We start from the raw sequence: 12,892 nt of genomic DNA, 5'->3' as shown, positions 1-12,892 counted from the left end.
CATTTGGTGAGAAATTTTTGTTCAGGGTAATGTGCAGCATGTTGGACAATCAGATACTGCTAAATTCGGGTATACATCTGGGGTGCTGATAACTGTGTTTTGGAATAGTGGTTTTATTATTAATTGCCTGGTTGAAAGACTTAAACCATTTGGTGCTTGGACACATTGGAATCCTTTAAGTAAATAGTTTAGTCTTGGCATCCTTTCACTGTAACTGCTGCAACTTATCCAGTTAATGTTGAAGGGGTGGATGTTTCATCTCGAAGCACACTTAGAAGGACAAAATTTGGTTTTATACACACTGTCTCGTACGCTAAAAGCACTGATTTTCAAACACTTTATAAAAGTCCATAATTCATGCCCAGCCACAGGCAGGATTTGCAACTATTTCAGCCTAAGTTGGGAAAGCACCTTTTTCTTTGTTGGAGAAACCTGCATTTCTTAGACTGCCTTGAATTCAGGTTAAGAGTCTGACATCACAAACTGCATTCAAATATTGCTATCAGAATTTTGTGACATAGAAAGAAAATTTACATTTAAACAGGTAGTACAGTCATGTACTAAGCATACTCCAATATGAATAACAATATACTACAATAAAAATAGTCAAGCTATAATCCTGCAAATCTTTAGTGAGTGCTTAACTCTCAAAGGACTCCTAAGTTTGTAAAACTAAGAAGACGTGTAACTATTTGCAGGATTTGTGCTTTAGGACTTTTCTGTATCTTATGAAGATCAATGAAGGTCAAGTCTGGAATATTTAAAAGTCTTGTTGAGGTGTTGAAATATTTTTGAAAGTAGAAGATACTCATATGCCAGTGGAAATAATTTAAAAATAGGATGGAACACCTATCAGGATCTGTATGTGTATCTATATGTATGGAAAGCAAGCAAGTAACTACAGGTGCACTTCAGCAGAAAAGATACAAGATTTTGTAGTGCAAAAGGACATCAGCAGTATTTCTGGCATCAATTTTTACTCCACAGCTCCGAGTACCTTAAGAAAATAATTAGTTTCACTGCTGCAATATAGTTTGCCCAGTAAAACTTTAGAAACTTCCCCATCTACTGATAGGAACCCAGCAGTGGCTGCGAGGGATGTGCTGATACTTAGTTTTGTCTTATTAAAAGTGGTGAAGTCAAATCCCAAAGCCCTGCTTCTTCCCTCTAAATGTAATCACCCAGGGAGTTAAACTCTAGTGAAATAAAAGTCTCTAATTTGACAAGATCCGAACAGGTTTTATGTACTGACAAAGGTCACAAATTTCAGGTAGGTCATTTCACTTCTGAGAAAAGTCAGTACTGAGGTAAAAACTGCAAATATTAGAGAACTGGCAACGTAAAAGTCTTTATCTGTAGCTGGACTTGTTTGTATTATCACAGTACAAACACATTATAGGCAGTAAAAAATAATATTTTGTTACTAAACATATAGAATGTCTTTTTTTAACCCCCGCAGCAATAGCAATTTTTCAATAACAGTGTCTTTACTGTGTTTTATTTTTTAAAATCTGAATATCTCAAAAATATAAGCCCATGTGCAGATGACTATTTTGAAAGATACCTGAACTATCAGATACGTACGTTTCAAGATTCATTTTGAAGAGTTTAAATCAACCCATGGTTTATTCCTAACTGTGCCCATCTCCATTTCTGAACAGGAATAATTCCAGTGAATGCTCCTATTCCATTCCAGCAAATCAATTCCAAATGTATTTTCTTGACTTCGTGTTTTGCTACTACCCTGTCTCCCCAGAAGATGTTTTAAATTGAACTATTTATTATTTATAGGCTCCTGTTAAAGACTGTAAAACTCTGCCTGTGTTGAATTTTCATTTTGGCCTGCTGGCCAGCTGGTATTCTGAATTATCTGTCTTTGTGCAAACACACTAGATACTTAGGAGAAGATTAGGTATTTACTTCTTGGGGAATAAATGCTCATATCAGATACTTTGTTTCCTTGGTAGGCAAAAAAGATGCTATATTTGCCAGCAGATGGGAAAGGCTGATCAGATAAACTGATATGAAATTTGCCAGAGTGCTACACTTCCATTTTTCATAATAAGAATAATTAAAACTGTATGACTGGAATGCTGAGAGGTGATTCATAATTAATTGACTGGTTAATGTTAAGACGGTGTAAATTCTCCAGAAAAGCCCTGTGCATACCAGCTGAAAATGCAACCCATGAAATAAATCCATCTGCCTACATTTATTTTAACAGTAATACTGACCTTGGAGCAAGGTATTTCCAAAGGATTTTTAATGACCAGCTGGAGTTAATAGCCTCTGGCTGTACCTCAGGCTTTAAACTCAGCCTAGCAAGCCATTAATTCCTAGGAAATGCTCTGTTCCTTGGTTGTTACTGCCTAACAGCATGACAACCTAGACTGTAAATAGCTCTTGGCAGAGAAAATTATATTCTTAAATGCACATAGTACCTTCCTTCAGTAAAGACTCCAAACTATTTACAAGGTGAGGGTTCTGAAAAAGAAGGTAAGCAGAAATTATTATATTCCTGGGAAAATAGTCTTTCATAATGGACAGGTCTAAGCAGATGCATATTCCCAGTATGTCTCTGAGAAATTATACACCCTTGGGGCTGTGTCACTGTTCACTGCTGGTGTTTCTGGCTGTAGGCTAGGGAAGCATCAGCATTATCCTCTTCTACTGCTGGCTATTGGGCATTGCAGTCTGAGTTTTGAGGACATTTATAAGTCCTCTTATATATAGAGGGAAATATATAGAACGTCTGCAAATGTCTTTCACCAGAGAACCAGAATGGCAGGGAAGAAAAAAAGTAAGTTGTTTGTGATCAAGTCTTTTTGCATATGTACAACGTCTAATACATCTAAGGCAATAGAGCCATCTGCAGTGAATGCTTGCTGCAGGTGAGGAAAATGTGATTACTGAAAGGGATGAGCCAAACAAAATAATTTTTGATTGCTACCATGTCTTCAAAAACATCTGCGATGACATTAGTAAGTATGACATTAGAAGTATGAACAGTCAGACCCCGGTGACTGATAAACCAGAGGAAGCACCTCTCAGGAAGCCAGATTTTCTAGCTTACTCTGTAGCACTAGCATGGTCAGAATGGCACATTCAGGCCATTTCCCATTCAAGCACAAGCGTTCGTGAGGTGCCAAGGAATACAGTCCTGATGCTGACAAGCTGTAAGCTCACATTTAACAGCATGCACATTGGTTGTACTTGCCAAGTACTCTGTCTAGCCTTGAGCACAGGACCTAAGACTTTGTCAGACCATTAGAAAAGGCTGTGCAGAAAGCTTTGCTAGGTATGCAGCTATACTACACAGAAACACAGAGCTTCTAGAGCCTGAAATTTATTCATAACCCACTGTTAAACCTGTCTGTTTCACATTTGTGCATGAGAGGAGACTAACACTACAGATTTGTAAGAGTGCTAAATATAATATGATAAATACCTTTTGTCATGTTGGTTAAGGAATTTTATAATGTGGATATGAATAAAAACCAGTGATGAGGATAAAACTACTAGAGAAATCAACCTCAAAAGCCACAGGAAAAAAAAAACAGGTCTTCTGATAAAGAATATTTTGCAGCATTTATTTTTTTAATTTTATCATCATTTGTAACTGGCCTGCTATGAAATTTGTAGGTCTAACATTAGGTTACAAGTTCTCTGAACAAGCACTAGTACATTTTATTACAATTTTAAATACAGTGCTGCTGAAGCTAGCAAAATGACAGTTAGAGATCTGTTTTTAATTTGTTGCAGATTTTCTGAAAAGACCTCTTGTGCTTTCTCCCTGTTGCTTCTTAATTAGGCTCTCTCTATCCCATGACAAACAGGTATTACACTATTATCCAGACACAGATCATACGTATTTTCAGTTCCCATTCATGCACTGGCACAACTCAGAGCAGCACTAAATCATGTCCATTTCTGATTCCTCTTAGTGGTACAGCACAACCATAAATGAACAGAGTGCCTGGCAAAGTATGAATCATCAGGATGTCAGCAGCACAAGAGCAGCTCTGACAAAAGATGCACAAGGTGTTGCTGATGGAGTTTTTGCTCCACCCACCTTACACCTTGAGAAAAAAATCTAGATAGGGTCAAGCTCCCTATCTTCTCATGCTTCCTCATCTGTTCCCATGTGCAGCTTGGCTCTCACCCCGTGGTATAGAGAAGGATTTTTGCGAGGTAGTAAGTAATGCCACAGCCGCCACATAGATTTTGAATATTGAGCACACTGGAAACACTGAAAATAGGTAATGTCTCCTTAACTAATTTAGTTACTTGTTTTACATGCTGCATTTTACTTGTTGTAATACATAGCCACATATGATAATTTTTAGAACATTTCACTGCTGTATCCCAAATCACAGAATCATAGAATACGCTGAATTGGAAGCGTCCCACAAGGATCATTGAGTCCAAATTCTGGCCCTACACAGCGCCATCCCCGAGTCACATCATGTGCCTGAGAACATTGACCTAATGCTCTAGAGCTCTGCTCTGGGCTGGTGCTGTGACCACTGCCCTGGGGACCCTGTTCCAGTGCCCAACCACCCTCTGGGGGAAGAACCTTTCTCTAATGTCCAACCTAAATGTCCCCTGGCACAGCTTCAGGCCTTCCCTGGGGTTCTGTCACTGGAGACACCCTAGAAAAGAGATCAATGTCTGTCCCTTCACTTCCCCTCTTGAGGAAGTTGTAACAGCAGTAAAGCCTGTTTTCAGTCTCCTCTTCATGCTGAACAGACCAAGTGATCTCAGCCACCCATACCAATTCCCCCAAAGGCCCTTCACCATCCTTATGGCCTTCCTCTGGCTGCTCTCTAACAGCTTAATGTCTTCTCTATATTGTGGCATCCAAAACCAGTAAATACACCAAGAAATCACACAGAAGGCTTTTTGCATTCTAGATATTTGCCCAGTGTCACTTAAATGTTCCTTCTCTGTTACCAAAGTTTTTGATGCTTTAATTTTTTTTTCTTTACATTATGGCCTTATAGTATTTATTTAGTCCTTGGAAAAGGCAAGGATTAATGTCTTCCTAGAAACCACAAACCCAAATAATAAAGATTCAGAGCAACCAGGCTTCTTTAGTCCTATCATTTGAGTGCATTTATTTGATTTATAATAATTATTATACGTGCTTTTTAATAATATTCCTTAGTCCCCATTTCTACAACATTTTACAATGCCAGTATGACATTGCTCATTTACTAGATGGAGAAAAACAGTCACTTGGAGAAAGGGAATTCACCGACATATCATGTTTGATATCATATTATTTTATGACAAAATCTATTTTGTGAGATCAAATATGACAGAACCTCTAATAGTATTGTAACTGCTGTCAGATTTTTTTTTATGTTCTATGAAATGAAAGAAATATGTAATAGTAAGGAAATACATAGTTAAATCTCAGGTTTGAGCTAAAGCTCTTAAGCAAACTTCAGGGCACATCTCCGAGAGATAACATGGAAAACAAGAAATGTGACATTGTGCGTACAAGAGAAACAGGGGGATGCAACTGTTTCCAAAATTAATAAAATCTTTTATGGAGAAACAAACTCTATGCCTTAAAGTTAGGATTAAATGAACAGCCTTATGAGCCTTTGGGCTACTACTTTGTGACTTTTAATACATTAAAATTTATTTTATAGGTGACAATAACTTGGCATTGAGATGTTCAGATTTCAGTTAATTCAAATTTAAAATGTATTTATTAGTAGTTTACAGATACATACTCTCAGTCTTTTCATCAACACAATACAATATTTATTTTGCTATTTCATTTTGCATGTTGCATTTGCATATATACCTTTAATTTATAGAGGTATATGAAAAAATGTTTTCCAACCAGGCTTTACGTGGTCTGTACAAAGCTGTAAAAAGCTCTTTTGAACACTATGAATTATATTAATGCAAGTGATTATCAGTTCTGAATAAGATTTGGTGTATTAGATTATAGATATTTAAAGGTGACCCAATGTAAATATTCAGTTAATGATGCAAGAAATTAAGGGAACAAAGGAACACTGCATTAATGAGAGAATGTGATGGAAAACAAATTGGTATTTCATCGGAGATGTCACAAGGAAGGGATTAAATCTGAAGATAAACAAGGTTAAAGAAAGGTTAATACCAATAAAGGAAGAATGATTGCTAAAATAACTGAAAGGAGATTTGTGAAAGAGTGCATTCCATCGACTTGCAAATATAAGTACTGCAGGCAAAGGAGTGTGGATGACAAACTGTTTAAAGAAGGAGTGAAGGCAATGGAATACTAGAGTTATACTTCCTTTGGGAGGTCAGAGAAGCATGATATTGTAGTGTCTAACAGGCTAAATGAAGGAATGAGAAATAGAAGGTTTTCAGTAATGTACAGAGACTGTGGGGGGAAAGCTGGCAATCCACAAACTGCTGTTCTTATTTTCTGTCATAGAGCTGTTTTAGCCACTTTTTTATTACCACTGGAATGATTCTACAGACTTCTCTATACTATTTTGGTAGCTACTTTAGGCAAGCTACTCAATAGTGGAGATCTTTTCCATTTTGATGGGATCGCAACTGAGGCGTTTCTCTTTTTTTCTGTAAGGCTGTGCTCTGCAATACTGAAAATATGTAGTTTGTAAAGGCTTAAAGGCTACAATCATAGACTGGCCTATGTTGCTGTGAAAAAATGATCATATACAACATTCAGCAAATATAGAAAAATGCAGACTATAAAGATGACTTTTCATTCAGCCCTCTTTTCCTCTGTTCTATGGCTTTTATTTTAATAGCAAAGTCATCACTAGGAGCACTATGATGGAAATCCATCTATTGAGTGAATATTGGTAATTTCCTCACTTTCATGTGATGTATAACATCTTTGTGTTCATGTGGGATTTGTTTGGTTTTGATGGAGACATAGGTTTGGCAAAGTTTATAGATGAAGAAGCAGTCTCTCATTTCAAGAAAAACTATGTTAGTGTAGCAACTGTGCTTCCATTTTTAACAAAAGCATTTAATCCATATAATAAAAGGCAGTTTTAGAGAAATTTATTCACTTAAAGGCTTTTCTTTTCTCCTTTTAATCTTACACTTGTCTTATATTCCATGGACAATGACTATTTGATGGATTTTTAATATATTTCTAGTACATTTAGAAAATTTCTGTATTGAATGGAATTAGAAATTGAAAGCTGTTTTACTTGCAGTGTTTTACAGTGTTGTGGGCTTGTTTGAAATTTCAGTTTCAAGTAGTGGCCAGCTCTCTCATGCTTTTAAACTGGGAAGAAAAAGGAATTTATTGAGATTTACTTGCTTAATTTGAAAATATAATCTGTAAAAATCAGGTTTGCAAAGGAAAAAGCTGAAGACTTTCAGTGTGTGATATCTTTGAGTTCAGTGGTTTACTTTATGATAGTAACTTAATTTTAAAGATTTAATGCTTCATAGCTTATAATGAGTTTGAATAATAATGGAATTCATGAAAGACAAATTCTTAACAGGCAGTTTCCCATATCTTCAACCCTCTGAAAATTGATTCAAGCACAATCTTTATTACATTTTGCTGACTATTTATTATGGCTCCTGCTTTCTGCCAGCAAAAACAACATTTCCCCTTTTATCATCTCAAATTTCGGTTAAACCTCACAGGTTCTAGAATGTGTAAATACCTCTTTTAGTTAAGGAGAGTATTTTATATAAAACAGGAAGGAATATAGTCACACTCGTGAAACTGAAATGCTCACTGGAGTATTTCATACTGTTAACAGCTTTCCATCCTGTAGCAAGTATTTCATGCTTCTTCCATATATGCTACAGCAACTTTTTAGAATATCAATAGGGAATACCACAGAAATGACTCTAAGCTCTCTGCTTCAATGTACTGTACTGCTTGATTCTATGGAACAAACTTTGGAAATGCTCTCCAGCATTCAAGGGTTCAGCAGGACACAACAGGAGCAGGAAATAAAGAAAGATTTTTTTTTTAAATTTTTATTGTCTCAGTTCTTGGGAATAATTGATGTAACTCATTATTTCTTTGTATAGCACCTGCTATGAGTGCAGACAGGTACAGGAAAAGGATTTATTTTCAGGATTATTTTCCACAAAAAAATTTATAAACTATAGATAGAAATGTAATCACCAACCTAAACACTTCAGCTTCTCTAATAACACTTTGGAAAGATATATAGTAAGTTGAATTATGAAAATCTTGACTCTGCCAAGATTAGCTAAGTGATTGATACATGGTACAATTTCCAAATTTTATCCTTGTGACCATATTTTATACCAGTCTGAGAAATAAGAGGCCTGCCTTAACAGAAGGTAGGAGAATTCCTAGGAGATCTCCTCACGTCTGGTTTAAAGAACATTTAACAACACTGGCCAATTCAGGGCCAATTTTTTTGGATCCTTCAGAGGGTCCCCAGCTAAAGATTTAATGGTGTTTGCATTAAGAAGAAACCAAACATATTCATCTATTACTTGGGACACAGAACACAGAAAATGTTCTTGTTCTGCTCAGGAGTAAGTAAAAATCCCCAGGGTGACAAATCAACAGGAACTGCATTCCAAATCAACAAAAAAAGAAGGAGAGATAAAATTATTTCAGTGTGAACATAAAGACTGTATGGTATGCACTGCCCACAAAGTTCACCAAAAGGATTTGCAGACTGATGCCTCCAAGAAGCAACTCCCTCCTCCTTACTGAAGACAGTTTCTTTAATGGCAAAGCATAAGCAACCATGAAATTATACTGCAAATCGAATGGGAGATATGGGAGAAAATGAACACCTGGAACTCATGGAAGTCAACATGCCTATTTGGCCAACAGCTGCCCAAAATACAGTATTTTAGTGAGTAAATTTTCAAATGCATAATCAGCATCTAGAAATGCCATATCTGTCTATTCAGAAATCCTCTACTGTGGCTAGCAGACAGCAATATACTTAAATCTATTGGTGACTTGTCACACACTGTGGTCTTCTCTGGGAATCTCTTGAATATAATTTATGCTTTGCTTGCCACTGTGTTGGTCATGTAGTTCCCATCCCATCTCTAAAGGACAACAGTATGGCTGTAGCATTTACCTTAGCTCCTTGTTATCTTTGTTATCTCTGTACCAACCATTTTGATCTAGCTACAGATCTACATGAAGGCACATACTCAGCTAAGGGGTCTGGGGGCATTTTGCTTGGTACATGTCTGTTGCTTAGAGCAGTTTGTCCTCTGTAGCTAATTGTTATGATGTACATAAAATATATTATGTATGTGGTGGTCATGTGCATTAATAATTATATTTACCATGTACCTTTGTGCACCTCACCTGCAGTTCATTCCATCAGTCTACCTCCCCCAGCATTTAGTCTAACATTCCAAACTTCCTTCAAACAGCTGGGACTTTTCCTTTTTTTTTTTTTCCTCTCTTCCTTTTCCCCCCTCAAACTCGTCAAATATGTATTTCTTTCTCTTTCCCTAACAAAGGACTTTTTTTTCCTACCAAATTAATACTGGCCAAAAGATCAAATGTAGATATTTTACTCTGAACCGAAGTATAGTATCTGCTGTGTCTCATCTAAGTGCAAGGCTTAATGAGGCGCTTTGGCAACATACGCTGGGGAAGAGGAGATTGCTAGGGTTCTCAGAGAGCAGCCAGGAATTCTCTGGTATGTGGAATATCCTTTCTGAAATATTCAGGGTTTGAAGTAATGGAATTTTATATTTGTAGCAGTGCTATTTCTGGTGACTTAATGATTTCAAATATTCTTTCTGTCAGAGATTTAATATTAGTAATTCTCTAAGGCAGCTCTATTAGCTCTATATGTAGTAGTATCTGTTATTAAAGATCAAGGCTAAAGAAATAGCAATCCCCATGACATGTTTTAACCTCAAGTGTTTTGCATTTATGAAAAGTGGGAGTGGAAAACTCCATACAGAATGTCTGAAGTAACATAACGTTTCTATAGGCATTCACTTGATTTGTACTACTATTTCATTATTTGCATCATTTCCACTTATTTTTGACTATTTAAAATGAGGGTCCTTTGAAGGTAATATTACCAAGTATTCTTTCCACCTATTAGGGTTTATTAATATTAGTAATTTACTTTCACATATGTTTTTGCTTCTATTTTAAATATATTTTTCTATTATACCCTTTCCCATTACTTCCTTAAATGCTCTAGTTTGTTGTTTTGTTTTTGTTTTTTTTTTTTAATTCCTGTGTTTATTTTTTACAGCTCCTAGTATATTAAAATGATCTTTCTCCATATGTTCAGGTGTGCATGAGGACTTTTTGTGTGGTTGGCTTGTTGAGCAGCAACAAAATTGTGTTAGTTGAGGGTGTATTCATCAAGCTGATTAACAAAGGCTGTTTTTTGCCACTCTGACTATGGAACAGAAATACACTTTGGACAACTCTGGAATATGTTCAGTCAGGAACATGGAAAATGATGTTATCAAACTCCTTCCATTCAAGCTTCTTCCAGTGTACCAGAACCATAAAAAGTGTCATGAATGAAACAACTAATAATGCTGACATTTAAGAAAGTGTTAACACAATTCATGGTAGATAACAAATTCTTCCGTGTTTTCACGTGACAAAAAAGAAGAGTAGAATGATTAGAAGAGTTGCATGAGTTATGAGCTGGACTCACTGTGTAAATATGGGCATTACATACAAAGCTCCAAGTTATGGTTGGCAAATGTGTTGGATGTATGGGAAACATTCCTGACAGTTTGTCTTGATTGGTTGCCTCATGACCAGCTGCTGTTTCCCAAGAAAGAACTTTTAAATTTTCACAAACAAGCTCTTAATTCATCAGGTGTTTCTGATTTGACAGGCTCAAATGTAAAAAGTAACTTAAGTAATGCATAGGGATTTCACGGTATGGGTAGGTTGAACTCGCTTTTGTACTGATAGGGATGTCTCATCTTATAGAAAACTGAAAGCAGAGGTGATCAAAAAAAAGGCAACCTCTAAAAAAAAAAGCAAGAATGCCAGAATGAATGCAAGAATATGAAAGCTGAATGGGAGTAAGGAGTCTGAACATCAGGGAGTCTTTTAAAATTGAGTAAAGAAAAACAGCAATTTTAACTTCAGCACCTGTGGTTGTCATGTTCAAGCAGACTAAATCTTCAATACAAGTCTAATACAAACTAGCCTATAATTGTCACTGCAATTTAACTTAAAATCCATATGAAAAGTAACAATTCAACCTAGGTTAAAGACAGAGAGAGTTTTGCCTTAGTAACTTTGTTCTTTGCTTTTTTCTGTTTTGTTTTTCCATAGGTAGGAGTGCAATGAGTGCTTTACCATCCAGTTTCTTCAAGGAGGAAATAAAGACAAGGTGGCGTAAGAATGCATATTTGGAGGAAGATGCTAGGAAACAAAGAATTCTGTGTGCTGATGGCTTCTCAAAAAGACAGTTGGAAATATAGTAGCAAATTCCCACCAGCTCTATTTTTCAAATAATAAACGTGGAGGTAAAACCAGGCAGGAATGAAAGAACTACCAGGGTAAACAGGAGAAGGAGCTGAGGAGATGAAGAGGAAAAATGAGAGGAAGAGAATTAACTATGACTATGTATGTAGGCTAGGGAATGATGAGCAAAAATGCACCAAGTAGTTAGGTTGTGTAGCATTTTCAGCAGGACTGCTTTGAGGACCAGTGTCAGAGTACAGGTCTTGGTAGTTTTATTACTAATGCTTTATAACAAACTGAGGGACAACAGGGTTCACCCTGTCTATATTTCTCAGTTTGGCACCAACACAAATTTCAGTAAATTGAATATTTATTTCCAACCCTAAGTTTATTCAAAACAAAATTTCTTACTTACTCTATGTCTGTACTCATACTGGTAGCATTTTGCTCTCAGGGACACAAGGACCTTCTATGTTCAGAACACTGAAAAGAAGCAAAAGTCTAACACATTTTACACTTAAAAAGTGGTACAGCTGAAGGGTTTTATTCATTCATGGTCAAAGGACAAAACTGTGGGCAGGCACCTTGGCCTGGCCACGGCCAGCGTTCAGCGCATGGCAGCCGAGAAGACACAACCCACACTGGGGCCACCATGTCCCTGTCACTTTGGCTTCCCTGTGGAGCCGCTCCTGAGCTGCGTGTGCCGGGTCAGACCGGCTCTGCCCATGTCACTGGTTTTCAGTGTGTTTTTCAGTGTGCTCAGTGAGTTTTCAGCGTGCAGGCCACAGAGACACCTCACTGTCGCTAGGGACGTGCTGGGTGTGCACTGGCCCCCAAGACCGGCAAGGCTTCTGCCACAGCTCTGCCTCTTGGTGTCCCGTGTTTGAGTCGGGAGGCCAAGCGTGTGTGGCCGGGGCGGGCTGAATCACAGGTTCAGAATCAAAGAACCACAGAGTATCCTGAAATGGAAGGGACCCACAAGGACCATGGAAGTCCAACTCTCGGCCCTGCGCAGGACATCCGTAAGAGTCACAGCATGTGCCTGAGAGCCTTGTCCAAGCTCTTCTTTAACTCAGTACTGGGAGGCCTGTCAGTGCGGGCCACCCTGAGTGGGCAGAGCCGCCTCCCCAAGCCCAGCCTAACCGCGCTCTCGAGCGCTGTCCTGGGTCACCAGAGGACAGGCGGCCCCGCCCCGCCCCCCCGCGCAGGCGCGGCGCGGGGCAGCGGGCAGCGCGCGAAACCCCAATGGCGCGGCGCGGCGCGGCGCGGCGGGCGCGGTAAGCGGCGGGCAGGCAGGGGCGGGACGGAGCGGGCGCGGGGAGCTCCGGCGGGACCTGCCCAGCCGCTCCAGGGAGCCGCGGCTTCTCGCCCGTCCTGCCGCCACTGGCCGCGCCGCGGTGGTCGCGGGCCGGGGGCTGTCGTGGCGGGAAGGGGATGCCCTAGGGCGGATGAGCCGCCGGGCTCCGCGCCCTCCCTTTT

At 38.5% G+C, this 12,892-nt stretch overlaps 1 protein-coding gene across 2 annotated transcripts in view; it reads left to right on the top strand.

The window, feature by feature from the left end:
- Window positions 1–12,531: 12,531 nt before the first annotated feature.
- The window catches only part of FANCC (FA complementation group C), an 82,804-nt gene continuing 82,443 nt past the window's right edge, over window positions 12,532–12,892 (top strand). For both annotated transcript variants that reach the window (XM_074533341.1, XM_074533340.1), the window contains exon 1: window positions 12,532–12,690. The gene's annotated coding sequence lies outside the window, so the exon portion shown is untranslated. The remainder of the gene's footprint in view (window positions 12,691–12,892) is intronic.

The sequence above is a fragment of the Zonotrichia albicollis genome, chromosome Z (assembly GCF_047830755.1).
Source record: "Zonotrichia albicollis isolate bZonAlb1 chromosome Z, bZonAlb1.hap1, whole genome shotgun sequence".
NCBI classification, from domain to species: domain Eukaryota; kingdom Metazoa; phylum Chordata; class Aves; order Passeriformes; family Passerellidae; genus Zonotrichia; species Zonotrichia albicollis.
The sequence above is the reverse complement of the archived record's forward strand: the minus strand, read 5'-3'. Positions and strand labels throughout refer to the sequence as shown.